Here is a 22,606-nt window from a genome sequence, read left to right as displayed (position 1 = left end):
CTTATTTACTGCTCTTTATTGCCTAACCCTTGAAACACTTGTAGATCTTATGATGAAAGAGTCCTCATTTTGGGTGGGCCATGGTGGCTCAGCAGGCAAGAAAGCTTGCCTGCCATGCCCAAAGACCCGGGTTCAATTCCTGGTGCCTGCCCATGTAAAAAAAAAAAAAAAAAAAGGGTCCTCATTTTGGCATGGTCTCTCTCTCCCTATTGTAATGGCCCTTCCTGTCCTTACAGTAATCCTTCCAAATAAAGCTTCTCTTTAACCAAGTTAAAATTTGGTTTTTGTTTGACAGTGGTTCCCAGAATTTTCACCACCAAGGACTCCTCTAGTGGATTTTGTTTGTAACATGAATCACCCAATTGCCTTTATTTTTCTATTGACTGGATGCATGGTTAATAATACTTTGTTTTCCATATTTTGATTAATCAAATGTAAATACACTTCTATGGGCATTCCAGATCAATATTAGAAAATATAGTTCTCTCCCTGAGTTTATAATTTCAGCTAAAAGCAAAAAGTTGACATTTAAGAAAGCTTTTGTCTTATTATAGATGATGAGAAAGTTATTGCCCTTGTGAAATATTGAAAATAATGCATGGTATTGCTTAAGTATGGAGATTAACAAACATAAAATTATGATATTGAATTAGTACGGAAAATAAATCCAGACAGAAAACTTCAGATCAGCTAGATAGAAAAATAACCTAAATGAGGTGGGAAAGAGACTCTTGAACTCTTCCAATAGCATCTAGCAAGTTCTAAGAATTTGTCATTTTCCCATCTCACTGATTGTGACTGGTAGATAGATGTTCCATTACCTTCATTACATGCTAAGTCATGCCCTGCTCCTAGATGATCATAAGAATTGAGAGAGTCCCTTGAGCTCTGCTTCTCCACCTACAGAATTAGTACACTAGACTGCGTGACCTTGCTATCTCTTCCTCTTCTAAAGTGCTGTGATATTTTTCAACATCACTTTTTCTGAGCCTCATATTTTTAATCTTTGAGAATAGGAGGGATGCCTACCTCACAAAGTTATTTTGATGATTAAAAGATAGTAATCTTTTGGGCGGGCCATGGTGGTGGCTCAGCAGGCAGTTCTCGCCTGTGATGCCGGAGACCTGGGTTTGATTCCCGGTGCCTGCCCATGCAAAAAAAATTAAAAAATAGTAATCTTTTAATGTATTTGCTAAGCTATTTGCTTCCTAGATTTAGTTTGCATGAGTTCATAGAGTGAATTCAGAGAATGAAGGCTAACTCACTGTTGGAATCAACTTGAGTTCAGTATTTCCTATAACAAGTGGTGAGTTTTGGATGAGGATTTATCAAACGTTCCATACCTATGGAAGCACCTTATTTAGGCAACCTTCAATAAAAATTTACTCTCTTCCTGAAGTTGCAGATAGAGAAGGCCTGGTTCAAGTTTGAGCCCCTGGGATATAGCACAGTAGCAACATTCAGAAGGTGCCCGGTGGATGGGCGTGGCCCGGCGGATGGGCGTGGTCCAGTGGATGGGCGTGGCCGGTGGAAGGCTGTGGCCCTCAGGCAAGCCGGGGGACTCTGCCGAGCCTTTGAGCCCTCATCCAGAAAATATCCTCCACAATATCTATCCTCACAGATCATTTTCAAAGAAAAAAGGATAAAATCATAACTCTTATGTCGAGGAGGGAAGACAATCGAACCTCTACTTGACAGGAGAATGTTTGCATATCTACAAAGAAGAAATGCTTTGCAAACTATTAGAAATTTGCAACATACAGGGTTGTAAGATAGCTTTCATAGAATCGGAATCAGATTAGCAGTAGGGTATGCATAGTCTCTTCAATTACAGCACAGATTCTTTCCTATAGGGACAAGTTAGATAATTCATGTATTTCATTGAACTGGTGCTTAGCATATAGTAGGCTATATATTTATATATGGAAATTATACATAAAAAAGATATATGGTTGTGTTTGTATGTGTGTGTGTATACAGAGAGAGGAAGGGAGAGAGAGAGAGAGAGAAAGAGAGAGAGAAATTGGGTATTGTGTCTTGTAGTTACTTAATAAACTGAATCAGGATTAGAGTTGTAAAAATAACTTAGTCGGCCTCCTAGTAATTCTAATAGTCATTCTCCATGTCATTCTGATTTTCCTTTTTACTATCGGCTCTATTATGTTGCTTTACCAGGTACTACGAAGGGTCTGCAAATTGCTGAATAAAGTCAGACATTTGCTTTTAATGTTATATTTTATCCTAAGGGGAATCCCCACAATAATATAGAATTACAATCAGCAAAACCAAATCCATGACAGAATTAACAAAGGCTGTTTATTCATTGATAAACTTGTGGCAAGGAGACCCATCTGCTTCACTTTTATTTCAGCAAGTGTTCAAAGGGTTAGAAGGGAAAGTTTTATGGAGTAAAGAAATTTCAGAGACAGTAGTAAATTGACAAGCATTTATTAAGGTGGGACTTTTGGGAGCTGGGGAGACTTTCTAATTGGTATTATAACAGCCTTTGATTGGCTCCAAGGGGGAAAGTGAACAGTGTTGTGGCTATTTCAAGAGAAAGGATTGGTCAATGTTTAGGGCAAATGATTTTCTGTGGCTGGTCATTTCCTGGAGCAAGAGAGGATGGGTCAGTGAGGTACACTAAATAAGAAATATAGTCTAGATGCACATGAAATGATTTGGTTGAGTTTAGTTAAAAGAGTCCTGTGAATACAAAATGAATGTGAAATTTCAGGCTAAAATCTCCTCTCCTAGGAAGGGGAAGAAAAAGTGGCTAAGGAATTTGACCCTGCTAAGGAATTTGACCCTATATATCATAAATGATATATCGTGACATGAAATTGTCACTCTTTCCTTAGAATTTACCAAAGCCCAATGCCCAAATCACTCTTCATTTTTGCTTTTAGCCACATTTGCTGCATGCAATGTTTTAATAGTAGTTATTTAAACAAAACAAAACAGTAATCTATGGCCCTCTACTCTACTCAAGTAAAGCAGGCTAGGGCGGTTGATTCATGCTGAGAAACCTCAACATTTGACCTCCTTTACTTATATGTCTCTCCTCTACCATCAGAAAAATAAGACTAATAGAAACACCTGCCAGCACAAGAGCTGTGGATAGTAAGTGCTTAGAAAGGTTGATGTATTTATTGAATAATACGTTATTTATAAAAACTACTAGTAGGGCTTTGGGCCCCTGGTAGCTTCTTGGGTGTTAAATTCCCTTCTCCCTTCTCAGGGCATGTGATAACAAGCAAATTTTAGTCAGAATTATTATATAGGATCTCTAATCAATAAGCTATTATTAGATCCTTACCATTCAGCTGGATTTCTACTATGTGTAATTATAAATGCAAAACCACCATAAAATGCAATATAGTTTTTAAAAGAGAAAATCTTTCTTCCCATCTCTTTCTATTATACAAATAATAAGGATGGTCAAATATTTTTGGTATGTATTATGGATGCTAAAGTCCAATCAATCATCCAGCATATATAAGCATTATATACTCCTAAGAATGTCCTTTCATTCTGTTTTATATAGGGGTTACCAGAAGAGCAGGGATAACCAGTGTAGATCAACAATATGGAAACATCCTGAAGCTGCTTTGGAGTCACAGTAAACTGACTGTATTCAGTTTTCAAAACCAGGAAACTGGTCCATGGACAATTTGCTGCAGGTAAGTGACAAGTATATTTACTCTATTAGAATCCTTCAAAGAATCATTGACTGCACGATTGTTAATTACATTTCAGATAATTGTAATGTTCCTTTAGTGCTGCTGACAGCTTCTCTTCCCTCCCATACATACACATGTGGGCACCAACATATGGCCAAATGTCTGGCCATTTCATCTTGTTCATTTCTACTTGAGTTCATTATAAAAGGAAGAAGCAGGGGGAGAAAGTACCTACCTCATAAAACGTTTGCTAGTAGTGATTTATGCTGAAAGGTGAGTGCCAAACAGTTTCTCAAACAGATGTTGCTGTGCATGGCCCTGGGAGTTAAAAGTGGCAGATTGACCTACCCAGGATTCAGAATGAAACAGACAGACAAATGACGATGCACCGCCCCATGTGTAAGATGGAGGCAGCCGTTAGGTCATTAATATGAAGCAAAGTGTTTGGGAAAGGTAACTGCTTTTTAGTTTTCCTTTGAAAATCTGGTGAAATTGGGAAGCTTTATGTGGTGACAGCATGAAAATATTTTCTGTTGGTCTATTGGGGAAACTGTGCTTTTCTGAATGATTTGGCTGGAGGAATGAAAAGTCCCCGTGACTCAAAACGAGTGGTAGTTTGTGAGCTGGGATGCAACTTGTGCATCCTCTGTAGTTAAATATTGTACCATCAGAGTCAAGGTCACTTGAGTTTTTGCATAGGAGCAAGCCAGCTCTGTGAACTGGAAATAATCTGTTTATTCATCTATGAGTTTACACTGTTAAAGAATTTTTTTTAAAGGCATAAAATTATAGTAGCATTAGGCACCGTTCATGGCAAGATTGATGCTTATTCTTGCAATTTCTTTGGCAATTCCCTACATGTTTCATGCACGGTGTTTTAAGAAATGTTATATGTGAATTCAAAGGCACTATAGGAGGGATTTCTCATACATCTTCCTGTTGATATTAGCTCTCTCTGGGATGCATGTATAAACTCGATGTTTCCTAGATTCATAACTCAAGAGCTTCTTAGAAGATTCTTTCTTTCAACAACTACATCACGATATATCGATTAAGCAAAATAGAAAACATGCTATATGTATTTTCAGGGAGATCACTTTGTTTGCAGGGTCACATAAGAGGAACATGGATACAGATGCATTTTGCAGAGTCTAAAGTGCTCTCTGTAGATGAGGAGGCATTAGTAAGATAAAAATAAGGTACCAGCCCCTTAAGAGGAGCATGAGCCAACAAAGAGAAAATATCTGAAGCTCTTCTGCTTAAAGTTTATGTCATTGTCCTTTTCCTTTACCTTCAGTTCTACTTATACAGAAGGGAGGAGTGTTGTTTTAGTTGGGCTCATTTGGGGATATGCAGAGAAAGATGCATTCAAGTGGCCCAAATTGAAAGAGGATTATTCTGATAAAACGTGAAGAACAGAACTTAAATAGAAATGGAAAACAAGAAAATAACGGCAATTCCAGGAACTTCTTATAGGCTTTCTCCATTCTTGTGAGCAACAGGGATCTTATCCTCTTGGCAACTCTTCTCTCTAGACTCCTATTCCATTTTTCTTTCTACCTCTAATTCCGTTTTTTTAGCCCTCTTATAATCGCTACCCTAATAATTTTGTCTTGCACACAGCCTATTATGAGCTCTCTAGCTCCTTTCTTCTTATTCAGTCTCAACTCCTACTACTAACTGCCTTTATCAGTCAGATTGCAATTAGAAAACAGAAACCGCAGCAGTTATTTTAACAGAAGTCAATCTCAAGAATTGTTATAGCTAGATACTGGAGAATTAAAAAGGCAAGAAAGAGACACTGAGATATTATAAAAGTAGTAACTGCAGATAATGGATGGCACACCCCTGATTGTGAGGACAAAATGGAAGGGTTTAAAATTATTAGAATTTAGAAGATTGGAGGAGGTTTCCTACAGAACTGAAACTCAGGTCACTGGTGTTACCTGAGAGTTATGGTAAATTTGGGAATTTACCATAAATTTAGAGTGGGGACTGAATTTCATATTTCTTTGAGATCAGCCCATAGGTACTGGTACCTAGGAGCTTTCACCAGGCATCCCATGGAGCTGGAACTCAGATTTGTGTACGGAGATGCTCCTCAGCCAATGTTACAGTCTGAAGAACTAAGCAAAGGGATTTAGATCTGTGACTACACCTTTGAGGAAGGAGTACTAACCAGCTAGTGCTGTTACCTAACTGGCAGTAGAGGCAATAAGGTTGTTTCTGTGAGTGTAGAAAAAATGGCTTAATGGAACCACCTGCTGCTGGGCTGCTACTGGAACCAGCTGCTCTGCTGGGCCAAGGCCATTGCTAGGTGGACACTGTCAGCTGCAGGAAACAAGTCCCTTCTTCATCCTGCAACCTTCTAGTCTCCTTCCAACTCCTCCTGTGGACAGAAACAAGGAGTGAGTGGCAAAGGAGAAATGTGCTTTGCAGAGTCCCAATCCTAGCATCTCAAAGCAAAGTAGAAAAGAGTGGTATTGGAACCGGGAGAAAATAGCTTAGAGAATACAACCTACTATTTGTGTGTGTGTCTGTATGAATTGATGTGTATATTCATGTGTGTGTGTGTTTAAATTTTCAAAAGAGAGACTCTAACTGGCCCAATTCATCTGACCACTGTGATCATAGATTCTCTTATTTAACTAAAGATTTGGATGCCTTTTGCTCCAGTGACACCACTGGCTCAATCAAGTGTTATCATATCATGGAATATATGGGAAGGCAATAGGAAATATGACTATTTAAACAATGTGTATAAACTGGACAGGTTTCCTTAGAAACAGCTGAAGATATTTATAGTGATTGCTGTATACTACAGATGTAAAATATGTAGATGTGATATTGTTGATGAATGAATTGACAGTATTTTTAATTAAACCTTTCATTTTGAGATAACTATAGTATCACATGTAGTTGTAAGAAATGACACAGAGAGATCATGTGTACCTTTATCCAGCTACCCCAAATGATAATATCTTTACAACATAGTACGACAAGACAACCAGGCTATTGGCAGTGGTCCAGTGAAGATACAGAGCATTTCCATCATCACAAAGAGCCCTTAAGTTGCCACCCCACTTCGCTTCCACACAGAACCTCTCTCAAAGCATTAACAGCTCCTAATGTGTCTTCAACTCTATACTTTTTGTCATAGCAATAATTTTATACAAATGAAGTCAAGTAGTATGTAACTTTTGGAGATTAGCTTTACCCACCTAATAATTCTCTAGGAATGTATCCTATCGTTGGATGCATCAATAGTTTTTGTTTTTTTTTTTCATTTTTATTACTGAGTATTTTCCTTGGTAAAAATATACCACAGTTTGTTTAACCGTTTGCCTGTTGAAGGACATCTCAATTGTTTCCAGTTTGGGGCTATTTATGAATAAAGCTGCTATAAGCTTTGATGTGCTGATTTTTGTGTGAATATAAGCTTTTCCATTCACTAGAATAAACATCCAGGACTGTAATCTCTGCATCATGTGGTTCTGCCATTTTACATTCCTATCAACAATGTACGAGTGATGCATACTTGGCAGCATCTGGTGTTGTCAATAATTTTGTATTTTAGTAATCATGATAGGTATGTAATAATATATTATTGTGGTTTTAATTTGCATTTCCCTTATACCTAATGATGTTAAATGTCTTTTTATGTTCTAATTAGCCATTGTATATCCTCTTCAGTGAAATGTCTGTTCATGTCTTTTGCCTATTTTACAATTGTATTTTTTGTTTTTTAGTGTTGACTTTTGAGAGTTCTTTATGTATTTTATATTCTATTACTTTGTCAGGTATATAACTGCAAATATTTTCCCCAGTCTTTAACTTGTCTTTTCATACTCTTAACAAGGTCTTTCACCAAGCAAACATTTTAATTTTGATGAAATCCAATTTATCATTTTTACCTTTTATTTTAAGGGTTAGTGCCAAGTCTAATGCCTCTTTGCCTAGCTCTAAATGTCAAATATTTTCTCCTTTTTTTAAAAAATCATATCGCTTTATGCATTACGTTCAAGGCCATGATCCATTTTGAATTCGTTTTTGAATAAAGTGTGAAACTGAGGTCCAAGCACGTTCTATTGTCTATGATAGTTAATTGCTCCAGCACCATATGTTATAAATGTAGTCTTTCCTCTATTTGAATTAATTTTTCACTTTTGTCAAAAAAAATTGTTGTACATTGTAGTTTTGGTCTATTTCTGAACCCTTATCTCTGCAAATACCATACAGTTTTAATTATTATAACTGTCTAATAAGTTTTGAAACCAGGTTGACTGCCTCTCACTGTACTCTTCTTTGTCAAAATTGTTTTAACTATTCTGTTTCCTTTGCCTTTACATATAGGCAAATCCCTTTCAAATATTGTAAACTAAATCTTTAACCTATCTTGCTCATATTTTAATAGGAATTGCATTTAACCTGTATAACAACTTGGGGAGAATTGACACTGTATTGATTGTTTTGATCCATGAAGATGGTATGCTTCTATATTTATTTAGATTTTCTCCTGTTCTTTCATCACCACTCTATAGATTTCAATAAACAAGCCCTAGACATGATTTGTAAGATTTACACCTAGGTTTTTGTCTGTCTGTTTGTCTTGGGGAGTGGTTTTGTTTTCTGGTATCTTTATCTTGTATCTCTTAATATTAATGAACTCACTTATAAGTTCTAGGAAGTTTCTGTTTGTTTTCATTCCTTGGGATTGTCAATGTAGACAATTTTTTTTGTATGCCATTTGTACATAAGAACAGTTTTATTTCTTCTTTTCCAATCTGCATACCTTCTATTTCCTTTGTGTGCTTTATTGCATGGGAATTTTTGTTGGCTAGAACATCTATCACACTATTGAATTAGAGTGGGCATCCTTACCTTGTTCCTGATTTTAGGAGAAAAACATGCAATCTTTCACCATTAAGTATGATGTTAAATATAGTTTTATGCATAAGCGTTTTATCAAGTTTAGGAAGTTTCTCCATATTTCTATTTTTCTGAAGTTTTTTAAAATCATAAATAGGTGCTGAATTTTGTCAAATATTCTTTCTTCATTGGTTGATGTGATAATGTTATTTTTATCAATACATTAATATGGTGGATCTCATTGATTGATTTTCAAATATGAAACAGGCTTGCATCCCTGGAATATACTGTACTATGTATTTCTTTTTTTATATATTTCTGAATTCCATTTGCTAATATTTTGTTAAGGATTTTTGCAGCTATATTCATGAAGGATAGTGGTCATAATTTATTTTTTTGTATTATCTTTTTCTGGTTTTGGTATTAGGATACTACTAGCTTCATAAAATGTATTGGAAAATGGCCCCTCTCTTCAATACTCTGTGAGACATTGTTTAGAATTACTGTTAATTCTTCTTTAAATATTTGGTAGACTTCTCCAGGGAAGCTATCTGGGCAGTAATAAAGCCATACTTCCACATCTCTCCATTGTGTCAACAGTGCCATGTAAGTAGCAGTAAGGGTATTTTAGAGGGGAAAAAGTTAAATTACAAATTAAATTTTTTTTAGTACTTTTACAACTATTAAAATTGTCCATTTCATGCTTGATGAAATGTGATAGTGTTTTCAAGGAATTGGCTCAGTTCATCTAAGCTAACACATTTGCGTATATGGAGTTCACAGAATTCTCTTATTTTGATATTTGAAAGGTCTGTGATGATGCTCTGTTTAGTTCCTGGTATTGGAATTTTTGTCTTCTCTCTTTTCAGTCTTGTTTACTAGAGGTTTACTAACTTTACTGATCTCTTCAAAGAATCTACATTTTGTTTTATTTATTTTTCTCTGCTGCTTTTCTGTTTTTTATTTTATTTATTTCTGCTCTTATTATTTTCTTTTTTATGCCTTCTTTGGGCATATTTTTTCTCATTTTTCTAGATCCTTTGAGGTAGGAACTTAGATTATTGATTTCAGACTTCCTCCTTTTTAATGTATGCATTTACTGCTACACGTTTCCCTCTCAGCACTGCTTTAGCTATGTCCACAACTTTTGATATGTTTTCATTTTCATTCAGCTCAACATACATATTCATTTTGAAATTTCAATTGAGACTTCTTCTTATGTCCTTGAATTATTTAAAAGCATGTTTTTAGTTTCCTTGTGTTTGGAGATTTTCTAGTTTACTATCAATTGTTTATTTCAAATTTGATTCCATCATGCTTGGGGAACACAGTATGGATCATTTCAATTATTTTAAATGTGTTGACATTTGTTTTAAGGTTCAGGATATGCTCTATGGGGTCTGTACCCCTTTCTTTTTTATATACTTTATTTTAATTTTGTATTAGAGAAGTTGTAGGCTTACAGAAAAATCATGCATGAAGTACTAAATTCTCATATATCCCTCTCATACACCCAGTTTTTGCTAGTACTAATATTTTGTATTAATGTGGTAATTTGGTTAAAATTGATGATACTATATTATTAAAATTATATGGTTATCTGTAGCCCATAGTTTACATTAGTGTTCACTGTCATTGTTGAATAGTTCTATGAATTATTTTTTTGTAATATAATATATAACCTGAGATATACCGTTTTAACAACTTTGAAACACACAATTCAGTGATACTAACTACATTCACAATATTCACTACTGTCCACCACCCATATTCTTCCATCACCTCAAACAGAAACTCTGTACCAATTTAGCATTAATTCCACATTACCTACAACTACCCTGTCCCCGGCAACCTGTATTTGAATTTCCTAAAAAAGACCTTTTCAGAGTATTTTTATGTCTATGGAAAAAATTTGCAGAAAGTACAATTACTTTCAATATCCCATCTATAGCCTCTACACACAGTTCTTTCTATTAACATCTTGCATTAGGGTGCTACATTTTTTACAGTCGATGAACTAATATCTAAGCATTTTTATCAACCAAGTTTACATTAGAGTTTACTCCTACATCCATAGTTTACATTAGAGTTTACTCTTTGTTTTGTGTAATTCTAAAGGTTTTGGTAAATGTGCAAGGTCATGTGTCCATTATAGTATTATGCAGAATAGTTTCCCTCCACTAAAAATGCCAGTGCTCCACAAATTCATCCTCCCTTTCCCTGAAACCCTGGAAGCCACTGAACTTTTTACTGATGTCTTACTATTTTCTTTTCCAGAATGTCATGCAGTGGAATTAGACAGTATGTGGGCTTTTCTATATTGGCTTCTTTCATTTAGCAATATGCATTTAATTTCCATCCATGTCTTTCCATGGCTTGATAGCTCATTTCTTTTGATCCCTGTGTGGATGTGCAACATATTGATTATTCTTGCACCTGTTGAAGTGTGTATCATTTACTCCCAATTTTTGGCAATTATGAATATGCTGCTATAAACATTTTCATGCAGATTTTTGTGTGGACATATGTTTTCAACTCATTTGAATAAATACTTAGGGGTACAAGTGCTGGATTGTGTGGTGAGACTGTATTTAGTTTCATAAGAAACCCAGATGGTCTTTCAAAGTATCTGCACCATTTTGCTTTCCTACCTACAATGAATGAGAGTTCCTGTTGCTCCATATCCTGGCCAGAATTTGGAGTTGCTAGCCCCTGGGATTTTCACCAATTGAATAGGTATGTAATGGTACATTTCTTTCTTTTTTTTTTTTAATTTCCATTTCCCTAATGACAAATGATGTTGAGAATCCTTTCATATGCTTGTCATCTGCATATCTTTTTTTAAAAAGAGACATTCATTGATTGCCATGATCAGACTATTACATTTAGCAATCAGCAGCATGGGTACAAAAAAATCTACATTAAAATCCTTTGTTGGAATGCTTTACGCTTTCCACAGAATAGAAGCTAAAATAACCTGTTATACAATTAGTCATAAATACAGTCCTTGTATTTTTTTGCCCATGCACATGAGATTGTCTAGAACACATCTTAGTAGCCGCTACGTCCTGCCACCATTGTGTTTGCTGAGTTCACAAATATGTTGTAACCTATAGCTTCCCTGTCACTTCTCTGGCTCTCCTCTCTAGCTAAACTTTGTTTCTAGGAAGTAATTAAAACCTTCTGCCTCTGCCATAGCTACTGCTGCTTTTGGAACCACCATAACCACCTTGGTTTCGTGGTTTGGCAAAGTATTGGCTTTCACTACCATAAGGGTCAGAACTTATGCCTCCAAAATTGTCCCCCTTCCTGGGTCCAAACTTTGTGAACTGTTGTAATTGCCAAAATCACTGTAGCTTCCACCACCTCCGCAATTGCTTCCATCATCAGCAAATCCAGTATAGCCATCCCCACTGCCACCATATCCACCACCAACTCAGCTGCCACCAAAGCCACCGTGACCACTGAAGTTTCCTTCATGACCGAAGTTGTCATTCCCGCCAAACCACCTCCACGACCACCATCAAAATTTCCAGAACCACTTAAACCTCTTTGGCTGGATAAAGCACTGACCATCTTCTGCTTAGACAGGACTTTCCTTCCTTCACAGTTGTGGCCATCCACAGTATGGTTTTCTGAATGACAATCTTATCCACAGAGTCATGGTCATCAAAGTTTACAAAAGCAAATCCTCTCTTCTTGCTACTGCCTCAGTCAGTCATGATTTCAGTCACTTCAGTTTCCCCAAGCTGCTCAACATATCTCTGAGGTGATGCTCTTCAGTGTCTTCTTTAATGCCACCAACTAAGATCTTTCTCACAGTTAAGTGGGCACCTGGTCTTTGAAGGTCTTCTCTTGAGACAGCCCTCTTTGGTCCCACAACTCTTCCATCCACTTGAGGTGGTCTTGCATTCATAGTGGCCTCGTCCACAGTGACGTAGGTGACAAACCCAAAGCCTCTGGAGCATTTGGCATTTGGATCTCTCATTACCACACCATCTGTGAGTGTTCCCCTTTGCTCAAAATGGCTCCTCAGACTCTCGTCAGTTGTTTCAAAGCTGAACTCTCTGATGAAGAGCTTCTGCAGCTGTTCAGGCTCTTTAGGAGACTCTGACTTGGACATGAAGGCAGTGGGAGGAAAGATTTCAACGATGCTTCCTCAGCAGCATCCACAAGCAGAAAGGAGTAAGCTAACGAAACTATCTTGCATATCTTTTTTTAGAGGTCCCTGTTCAGATCTTTTGTCTATTTTTTAAAATTGAGTACTTTGTTTACTTGAGTAGTTTGTTTACTTGTTTGCTTTGAGTTTTAAGTGTTCTTGTATTTTGGACATAAATCCTTTATAAGATATGTGTTTTGTGTGGTATATATTCTGTAGGCACTTAAAAAGACTGTTCATTCTGCTTTTGGTGGGTGGGCTGTTCTATGAAAATTAATTTGATTCTGGTAGTTGGGGGCGTTATTGACTTATTCTGTATCTTTATTGATTTTGCCTCTAGTTTTTCTATCAGTTGTTGACAAAGAACTGTTGAACTCTCTATTTTAGTTTCCTTCTGGCTACTCCAGCAAATACCATTCAATGGGTTGTGTCAAACTGTGGGAATATATTAGCTTACAGTTTTGAGGCCAGGAAAATGTCCAAATCAAGGAATCATTAAGGTAATGCTTTCTTCCCAAAGACTGGCATTCTGGGTTTGCTGCCAGCGATCCTTGGTCCTGGGCTCCTCTGACACACAACAGTGTACATGGTAGGCTCTCCTGATCTCTCCCTTGTCTTCCAGGTTCCATTGACCTTCAACATCTTGCTTTTTGAGGCTTTCTGTCTCAGTGTCTGAATTTCATTCTACTTTTAAAGGGTTACAGTAACAGGGTTAGATATTTCTTATAATGGGTTCACATTCACAGGAATGTATTAAGTTAAGAATAGTTTTTCTGTGATACATCAATCCACCACACTCTCCAACTAAAATTGTGGATTTGTCTATTTCTCCTTTCTGTTATATTAGTTTTTGCTTCACTTATTTTGCAGCTTTTCTGCTTAGTGTGTATACATTTAGAATTTTTATGCTTCTTGGTAGATTGACCTTTTTATTGTTATAAAATATTTATGTCTCAGGTAATTTTCTTTTATCTGAAGTCTAATAGTGATTTAGCTACTTTTGATTTCTTTTGACTATTTGAGTAATATACATTTTCATATCCTTTAACTTTCTATTTGCCTATAAATGAAGTGAGTTTCTTGTTGACAGCCTATAGTTGGGTTGCATTTTATAATCCATCCTACCATTAACATATAATCCATTAACATATAATCATTCTAACTTTGCTTTTTAAATTTATGTATTTAGACCATTTATGTTTAATGAAATCATTAATATGTCTGCCTTTTTGTTTTATTTGTTTGTTTTGTCTCTGTTTTCCATCTTGCTTTAATATATATATATTTTTTCTTTCTGGAGGTTGTTTGAAGAATTATTTTTTAGAATTTCACTTTGGTTTACCTATACTGTCCTTAAGTGTATATTTTTGCATAGCTTTTCCAGTGTTTGCTCTACTCATTACATTATATATACATATATATTTTTCACACTCACCAGGTATTATTAGTTTTAGTAAATTGTGGAAACCTTACCTCTCTTTTCATCATTTTACCCTTCCCTGTTTACAATTTAATTGTTTTCAATATTTATAATGTATGTTTACAACAAACTATTTTCCTTATAATTGAGTTTGTTAGAAAACTCAAGAGGAGGATAAAAGTTCATTGTATTTATCCTTATTTTTACTTATCATGTTGTTACTTCTTTTCTGATGATGTTCCAAGATTTTTTGTAGTTGTTAATTTCCTTTTTGTTTAAAGTATCCCCCTTACTTATTTTTTTAAGGTAGTTCTGCCAGTTACAGATTCTTAGTTTTCTTTCATCTGAGAAAGTCTTGATTGCCTATTCATTCTTGAAAACATTTTCACTGGATGAAGAATTCTGGGCTGACACTAGTTTTATTTCAGGACTTATAAAATCTTGTTCCACTTTCTTATAGTTTCTGTGGTTTCTGATGAGAAAGCTATAGGTTAAGCAATACTTCTCTTTCATTATCAAGATTTTTCTTTGTCTTTAGTTCTCAGGAATTTGACTATAATGATTCTTGTAGATTTCTTTTAACTGTTTGCTATTTGGTCACCATTTAGAAGATGTAGGTTTATGTCTTTGGCCAGGTTTGGGAAATTTTTATATGTTAGTTCTTTGTGTACTTGTTTTAGTCCCACCCAATTTCACTTCTTGGACTCTGATGACATGTGTGTTATTTCTTTTGTTATAGATTCACAGGTTCTCAAAGCTCTGTTCACTTTTTTAAAAATTTAATTATTATCTTTGGATTCATTGTCCATATCTTCTGTCCCCTCTGTTCTGCTGTTGAGATGTCCCATTATTATTGTACTTTTCAGTTCTAAAATTTTAATTTTCTTCTTCACTATGTCTTCTTTTTATTTGCTGAGACTTTAAAACTTCTTATTGAGACTCTGTTCTTTTCTTTGTTTAAAGCATATTCATAACTGCTCATTGAATCATTTTATAATGGCTACCTTAAAAATTTTGTCAGATAATTCTAACATCTACATTTACTTAATATCCTTTGATTACTTTTTCATTCCATTTGAGATCCTGGTATGGACAATGATTTTCATTTGTAACCTGGACATTTTGGGCATTATTTTATGAGTCTCTAGATCTTATTTAAATCTCAGTTTTAGCTAATTTCCTCTGATATCACTCTGACAATTAAGTGGGGCACAGTCTCTTTTCTGAAAATTTTTTATTGATGCATCTTTGCAAACATATAGTCCATATGTGGTGTACAATCAAAGGCTCACAATATCATCACATAGTTGTGTATTCATCACCATGATAAATTTTAGAACATTTACATCACTCCAGAAAAAGAAATAAAAAGGAATAAGAAAAAAACTCATACATCTCATCCCCCTTACCCCTCCCTCTCATCAACCTCTAGTATTTCAATCTACCCAATTTTTCACCCTTTATTCACCCCCCATTATTTATTTATTTTTATCCCTTGTTTTTACTTATCTGTCCATACTCAGGATAAAAAGAGCATCAGGTACGAGGTTTCCACGATCAACGGTCACATTTTAAAAGTTATATCTTTATACAGTCATCCTTAAGAATCAAGACTTCTGGAACACAGCTCAATAGCTTCAGATACTTCCCTCCAGCCACTCTAATACACCATAAACTAAAAAGTGAAATCTATGTAATGTATAAGAATAACCTCCAGGATAACATCTCAACTCTGTTTGAAATCTCTTAGCCACTGATACTTTATTTTGTCTCGTTTCTCTCTTCCTCTTTTGGTCAAGAAGACTTTCTCTATCCCTTGATGCCAGGTCCCAGTGAATCCCAGGAGTTCGGGGAACTACCTCTTTACTTCCAGGTGGGAAAAGAAGTCCAGATTCCCACTTGGCTTCCACTGACCCCTGAAGTGGGGGATTACTCATTACTGCTGGACATGGTTGGAAGTTCCAGGTTTCAACTAGACCTCCAATAACTTTCTGGCTGGCAAGGATGGAAATTACTCATTACAGCTCTCCATATGGCCACCACTAGACCAACAGGTGGGAAGAATGACCTCATCACCATTGGACAGTGTCAAAATTTCTGACTCTTCATTCAGCCTCCTCTGATACCACCTCATCATGGACAAGGAAGGGTCCCTTGCTAGTAATGGCTAGGGATGAAAATCTGGGCTTCCCAGATATTCTCCACTGATTCTGTGTGGCCTCATTACGTTGTGGCAGAGACAAGTGTCCTGGATCCTTACTTAGTCTTCTGTGGCACTACCCTGGTAGGAGGTTGGGGTAGCTTGTGATAGCCTGGTGAAGGTAGAAGTTAGATTTCCCCTCAGTCTTTGCTGGTCTGGGAGGGGGGTGATGCCATATTTTTTTTTCTGTGATCTTTGGCTGAACTATGGTGGTTATTGTCTAAAACTTTTCTGTCTTGCTAAAATGTCCAGTTCTATTTCTTGGACCTCTCTCCTTGGCCAAAGAGAGCAGCTTTTTGTTAGGTTTTTTCTTTTAAATCTACCTGTTAGCATTTCTGGATTACTAGTCTTTTGTGCTTTAATCTGGGATATATGAGGCAGAAAGAAAACCAGGAACTCCCAGCCATGTCACTAGGTGAGCCCAGAGTTCCTTATACCATCTCCCTTTTTCTCAGGTTCTTCTTATGTTTGTTTTATATACACTATCCAGTGATTTTAAATGTGGTATAAATAGGGAAAAGTATTTCACTCAGGTTCTGCAGAGTATCAGAGGCTTAGAGAAACAAGCAAGGACCCTGAAGGAGACCAAGCATGAATACTAATGCTACAGACACTGATGAGACAAAAGCAAGCCATATTTAATTCAAGATGCTCTAAATGCACGAGAGTTCTACTTATCATAGACAGATCTTTCTGAACTATATTATAGACTCTTAGTAGACTCAACTTTGACTTTGTGTATTTTATAAGACAGGGGTATAGTTAGAAGCTTTCTAAATAATGAATACTCACAGGAGCAATAAAAAAAGGAGGGGAGGTAGAACTCTTGGGGAAGATGGTATAGTAGGGAGTGCCAGAACTTATACCTCCTACAAAACAGAAAATATGGAGCCAGGGACTGTCTAAAACAATTGTTCTGGGACTCCAGAGGCTAGAGGAGCACTACTGAGCATCCAGGAAAGAGAAAGACAAAGAGGCTGAGAAACTTCAGTAAAGTATGTGAGTAGCTCTTACCATGGTGACTACTCATGCCTGTCTCAAGCTCTTGAGTTCAACTGCTTCTGGGTCTGATCCCTGGTTGGCTGCTGTGGATAGAAAGGGAATTGGAAGCAAGGCAGAGCACTGTTAAAAAAATTTGATTACCCAGGTCAGATCACTAGGTCCCAGCTCTGAGCTGGGGTTTCAGCCTGCCCGAGACAGGGATGATATGTTTCCTGACTCTCTACATGAGGCTCTTTGGAACTGATCAGCATTCTTTTGTGGGTCCCTGACCCTGTTTGGCCTTGGAAATATTGACTTAGCAAACTCCTCTCTGGGGTTATCTTTCTCCAAGAACTTGCCCTCCAGGCAAAAACAACTAGAGGTAATGAAAAAAAAAAAGTAGAAAAAACAACAAAAAGAAAAAATATGGTGGCAAAACAAGGACAGATCAGGATACCCAGAGAATGAACGGAGAAAAGGAAGCTTCCTCCTAGAGGTGAAAAAACTGCACAAATAATGTAATCTCAAAGATTATACTGCATATCCAGGGTAAAACACAAATTAAGAAGAGCTGGAAAATTTGACAAGTTAAACTGGGAAATTATGAGCATCTAGAATAAGTTGAACCAAGTGTCAAAGAAGAGCTTTAACATAAAGCCAAACAACAATAAAACCCTAGGCAAGAGAAAGAAATTGCCCTTCACAAGAAATATATCAAGATAATCAGATACCCAGACATAAGTAAAAAATTGCAAATGATACTAAGAAACAGCAAGATACGGCCCAGTCAAAGGAATAAATTAAAACTTTGGATGATATACAGAATTGGAACTAATTCAAACAAATCTTCTAAATAAATACAAGATGAAAGAAATTATGGCAAAGGAGATAAAGATAACAAAAGACAGTGGGTGAGCTTAAAGGAGAATTTGAAAGTATAAAAAGAAACAACAGAAATTATGTTTCTGATGAAAGTTACAAGAGAAGAGATTAAGGCACACTAGAGGTATTCAACAGGAGTTTAGAACAGGCAGAAGAAAGAATCAGCAATTTAGAAGACAAGACAATTGAAATGCTACAGGCTGAAGAACAGATAGAGGAAAAGAATGAACTAAATTGACCAGGATCTCAGGGATTTGAATGATTACATGAAGTATGCAAACATACCTGTCATGGGTTTCCCAGAAGGACAAGAGAAGAAATGGCTGCCTTTACAAAATGGAATTAGGATTAAAACATGGCTTTTCTAAGGTACATGCATCCTTTCAAACCAGTGTGAGGATCTTTTCATGTGCCTCTTGGCCACTTTGTTATCTTCTTTAGAGAAATATCTATCCAAGTCTTCAGTCCATTTTTATTTGGGTTCTTTGCCTTTTGTTGTTGAGTTTTTAAGATGACTTCTTTATTAACTCTAGTAGCTTTATTGTAAAGTTTTGGGGATATTTTATATATAGAATCAAGTAATCTGCAATCAGTGAGAGTTTTACTTCTTACTTTCCAATTTGGGTGCCTTTTTATTTCTTTTTCTTGTCTTATTCCTTTGGCTAGAACTTCCAGCACAAGGCTGAATAATAATGATGACAGTGGGCATCCTTGTCTTGTTCTTGATCTTACATGAAAGTTTGTAGTTTTTCCCCATTGAGAATGATGTTAGTTGTAGAGTTTTTGTATATTCCCTTTATCATATTGAGGAAGCTCATTTCTATTTCTATCCTTTGAAGTGTTTTCATCAAGAAAAGGTATTGAATTTTGTCAAATGCCTTTTCTGCATCAATTGAGATGATCATGTGTTTTTTTCTGCTTTGACTTACTGATATCTTGTATTACATTAAATGATTTTCTTATATTGAACCAACCTTGTATACCTGGAATAAATCCCACTTGGTCATCATGTATAATTCTTGGAAAGTAAGAAGTAAAACTCTCATCAATTGCAGAAGTTGTCCATTTTATCTACATTGTCTAGTTTATTAGCATATAGTTGCTCATGGTATCCTCTCATTACATTCTTTATTTCTGTGGGTTCAGTAGTTATGTCCCCTCTTCCATTTCTGATTTTATTTATTTGTATCCACTCTCTTTTTTTTATGTCAAACTAGCTAAGAGTTCCTCAATTTTATTGATTTTCTCAAAGAACCAACTTCTGGTTTTCTTCATTGTTTTCATATTCTCAGTTGCATTTATTTATGCTCTGATCTTTGTAATTTCTTTCCTTTTATTTGTTTTAGGGTTAGTTTGCTGTTCTTTCTCTAATTCTTCCAAGTGAATAGTTAATTCCTCATTTTTTGCTCTTTCTTCTTTTTTTTGATATAGGCATTTAAGGCAATAAATTTCCCTCTCAGCATTACCTTTGCTACATTCCATACATTTTGATATGTTGTGTCTTCATTTTCATTTGCCTTGAAATATTTACTAATTTCTCTTATAATTTCTTCCTTGACCCACTGGTTGTTTAAGAGTGTGTTGGTTAGCTTCCATATATTTTTTAATTTTCTGGTCTTTTGCCTGTTGTTAATTTCCAACTTCATTCCATTATGATCTGAGAAAGTGTTTTGTATGATTTCAATATTTTTAAAATTTATTGAGACTTGCTTTGTGTAGCCAGGATATGGTCTATCCTTGAAAATGATCTACTGAGCACTTGAGAAAAATGTGATCTGTTGTCTTGGGTTGTAATGTTCTGTAAGGTTTGTTAAGTATAGTTCATTTATTATATTTTTCAAAATCTCTGTTTCCTTACTTATTCTCTGTCTAACTAGTCTATCCATTGAGGAGATCAGGGAATTGAAGTCTCCAACTATTATGGTAGAGGTGTCTACTTTTCCCTTCAGTATTTTCAGTGTTAGCCTCATGTATTTCAGATCACTCTGGTTTGGTGTGTAAATATTTATAATTGTTATGTCTTCTTGTTGAATTGTTCCTTTTATTAATACAAATTATGATATGATATTAATTTATTAATCCTTCTTTGTCTCTTTTGTTTTGCATTTGAAGTCTAATTTGTTGGATATTAGTGTAGCTACTCCTACTCTTTTCTGATTGTTGTTTGCATGAAATATCTTTTCCCAACCTCCACTTTCAAATTATTTTTATCCTTAGGTCCAAATTGAGTCTCCTATAGACAGCATATAGATGAATCCTGTTTTTTTTTTTTTTAAATCCATTCTACCAGTTTATGTCTTTTGATTTTGGAGTTTAACCCATTTAAATTTTGTGTTATTACTGCAAAGGCAATATTTTCTTTTACCATTATGTCTTTTGGATTTTATATGTCATATCTAACTTTTTTCTTCACTTTCTACCTTTACTGATAGTCTTCATTTCTACACTCTTCTCCAGACTTCTGTTTCCTGCTTCTCTTTCCTACCTTCTCCTATCTGCTGTTAGTGCTCCCTTTAGAATTTCTGGTAGAGCCAGTCTCTTAGTTACAAATTCTTTCAGTGATTGTTTGTCTGAAAATATTTTAATCTCACCCTCTCCCCCCATTTTTGAAGGACAGTTTTGCTGGACATAGAATTCTTGGTTGACCATTTTTCTCTTTCAGAATCATAAATATATTTTAAATGTACTTATACCACTGCCTTCTTACCCCCATGGTTTCTGTTAAGAAGTCCACACATATTCTTGTTGAGCTTCCTTTGTATTTAATGGATTGCTTTTCTCTTCCTACTTTCAAAAGTCTCTCTTTTGTGTTTGACATTTGAAAATCTGATTAGAAAATATTTTGCAATATTTCTATTTGTATCTATTCTGTTTGGTGTATGCTGCACTTCTCAGATCTGTAATTTTATGTCTTTCATAAGAGATGGGAAATTTTCAGTGATTATTTCCTCATTTGGTTTTTCTCCTCCCCTTCCCTTCTCTTCTTCTGGGACATCCAAAACACATATATTGGTCTGCTTCATGTTGTCATTCAGTTCCCTGAAAACCTATTCAGATTTTCCTATTGTTTTCTCTGTATATTCTTTTATGTGTCAGATTTCAAATTTCCAGTACTCTAGTTCACTAATCCTTTCTTCTGCCTCTTCATATTTATTGTTGTGAGTTTCTATTGTTTTGTGTTTTTTTTTTTTATCATCTCTTATATTGGCCCTTTCATTCCCATAAATTCTGTGATGTCCTTTTTAAAACTTTTGATTTCCTTTTTATGTTCACCCAATGTCTGTTTTGTTTCCTCCTTCAACTTATTGATTTGATATTTAATGAGATTTTTTATGTCTGTTTGAACATGCTGAATTAGTTGTTTCAAATCCTGTATCTCCTTTGAAGTGTTGGTTTGTTCCTTTGACTGGACCATATCTTCAATTTTCCTAGTTTAAAAGGATGTATGTAGCCTTGTAAACCATGTTTTAATCTAAATCCCATTTCATAAAGGCAGAATAATCGCTATTCAATACTGTATGTTTGAAACTGTAATCAGATCATCTCCCTGGAGATGTGATTTAATCAAGAGTGGTTGTTAAGCTGGATTAGGTGATGATATGTCTCCACCAATTTGGGTGGGTCTTGATAAGTTTCTGGAGTCCTATAAAAGAGGAAACATTTTGGAGAATGAAGAGATTCAGAGAAACCAGAGCAAAACAACATAGCCACGAGAAGCAGGGTCTACCAGCCAGTGACCTTTGGAGATGAAGAAGGAAAATGCCTCCCGGGGAGGTTTGTGAAATAGGAAGCCAGGAGAAGAAGCTAACAGATGATGCTGTGTTTGCCATGTGCCCATCTAGATGAGAGAGGAACCCTGGCTGTGTTTGCCATGTGCCTTCTTACTTGAGAGAGAAACCCTGAACTTCATCAGCCTTGTTGAACCAAGGTATGTTTCCCTGGATTCCTTAGATTGGACATTTCTATAGACTTGTTGTAATTGGGACATTTTCTCAGCCTTAGAACTGTAAACTATCAATTTATTAAATTCCCCTTTTTGAAAGCCACTCTGTTTCTGGTATATTGCATTCCAGCAGCTAGCAAACTAGAGCAGTGACTCATTATTTTTTGCTGGTGCCTAGGCATTTGATTTCCTGAATTATTCTGGAGGTTGTTTTCATTCTTTTATCCAAGGTTTTCTTGCTGGACAGCTTTGTTCTCTATCTGTTCTTTGACATTCAGTTCAACTTATCCTAGACCTCTAGCTTAGGTTCTGTTTAACTAATGAAAATTTTTCAGTTCTTGATTTTCTATTTCTTACCCTGCCTATATGGAGCCTTTCTGTTTCTTTTTAGGAGATTCTCCTTGAATATTATAGACCCAAGTCCAATTTCCCAGACCAGACAGGCCCACATCTCAAGAAAAGAGAATAGCTA

At 35.8% G+C, this 22,606-nt stretch overlaps 1 long non-coding RNA gene and 2 pseudogenes across 1 annotated transcript in view; 2 read left to right on the top strand and 1 right to left on the bottom strand.

Moving 5' to 3' along the window:
- LOC143643959 (bcl-2-associated transcription factor 1-like) overlaps positions 1 to 1,654 on the top strand; it is a 43,163-nt pseudogene extending 41,509 nt beyond the window's left edge.
- LOC143643761 (uncharacterized) overlaps positions 1 to 22,606 on the top strand; it is a 313,677-nt gene that overhangs the window by 234,042 nt on the left and 57,029 nt on the right. The window contains exon 3 of the long non-coding RNA XR_013156379.1: positions 3,545 to 3,680. This is a non-coding gene — a long non-coding RNA (uncharacterized LOC143643761). The remainder of the gene's footprint in view (positions 1 to 3,544; positions 3,681 to 22,606) is intronic.
- On the bottom strand, positions 11,723 to 12,672 carry LOC143643759 (heterogeneous nuclear ribonucleoprotein A1 pseudogene; annotated as a pseudogene).

The sequence above is a fragment of the Tamandua tetradactyla genome, chromosome 8 (assembly GCF_023851605.1).
Source record: "Tamandua tetradactyla isolate mTamTet1 chromosome 8, mTamTet1.pri, whole genome shotgun sequence".
In the NCBI taxonomy this organism is placed as follows: Eukaryota; Metazoa; Chordata; class Mammalia; order Pilosa; family Myrmecophagidae; genus Tamandua; species Tamandua tetradactyla.
Note: the sequence above shows the minus strand (reverse complement) of the source record. Positions and strands in the feature narration are given on the sequence as shown.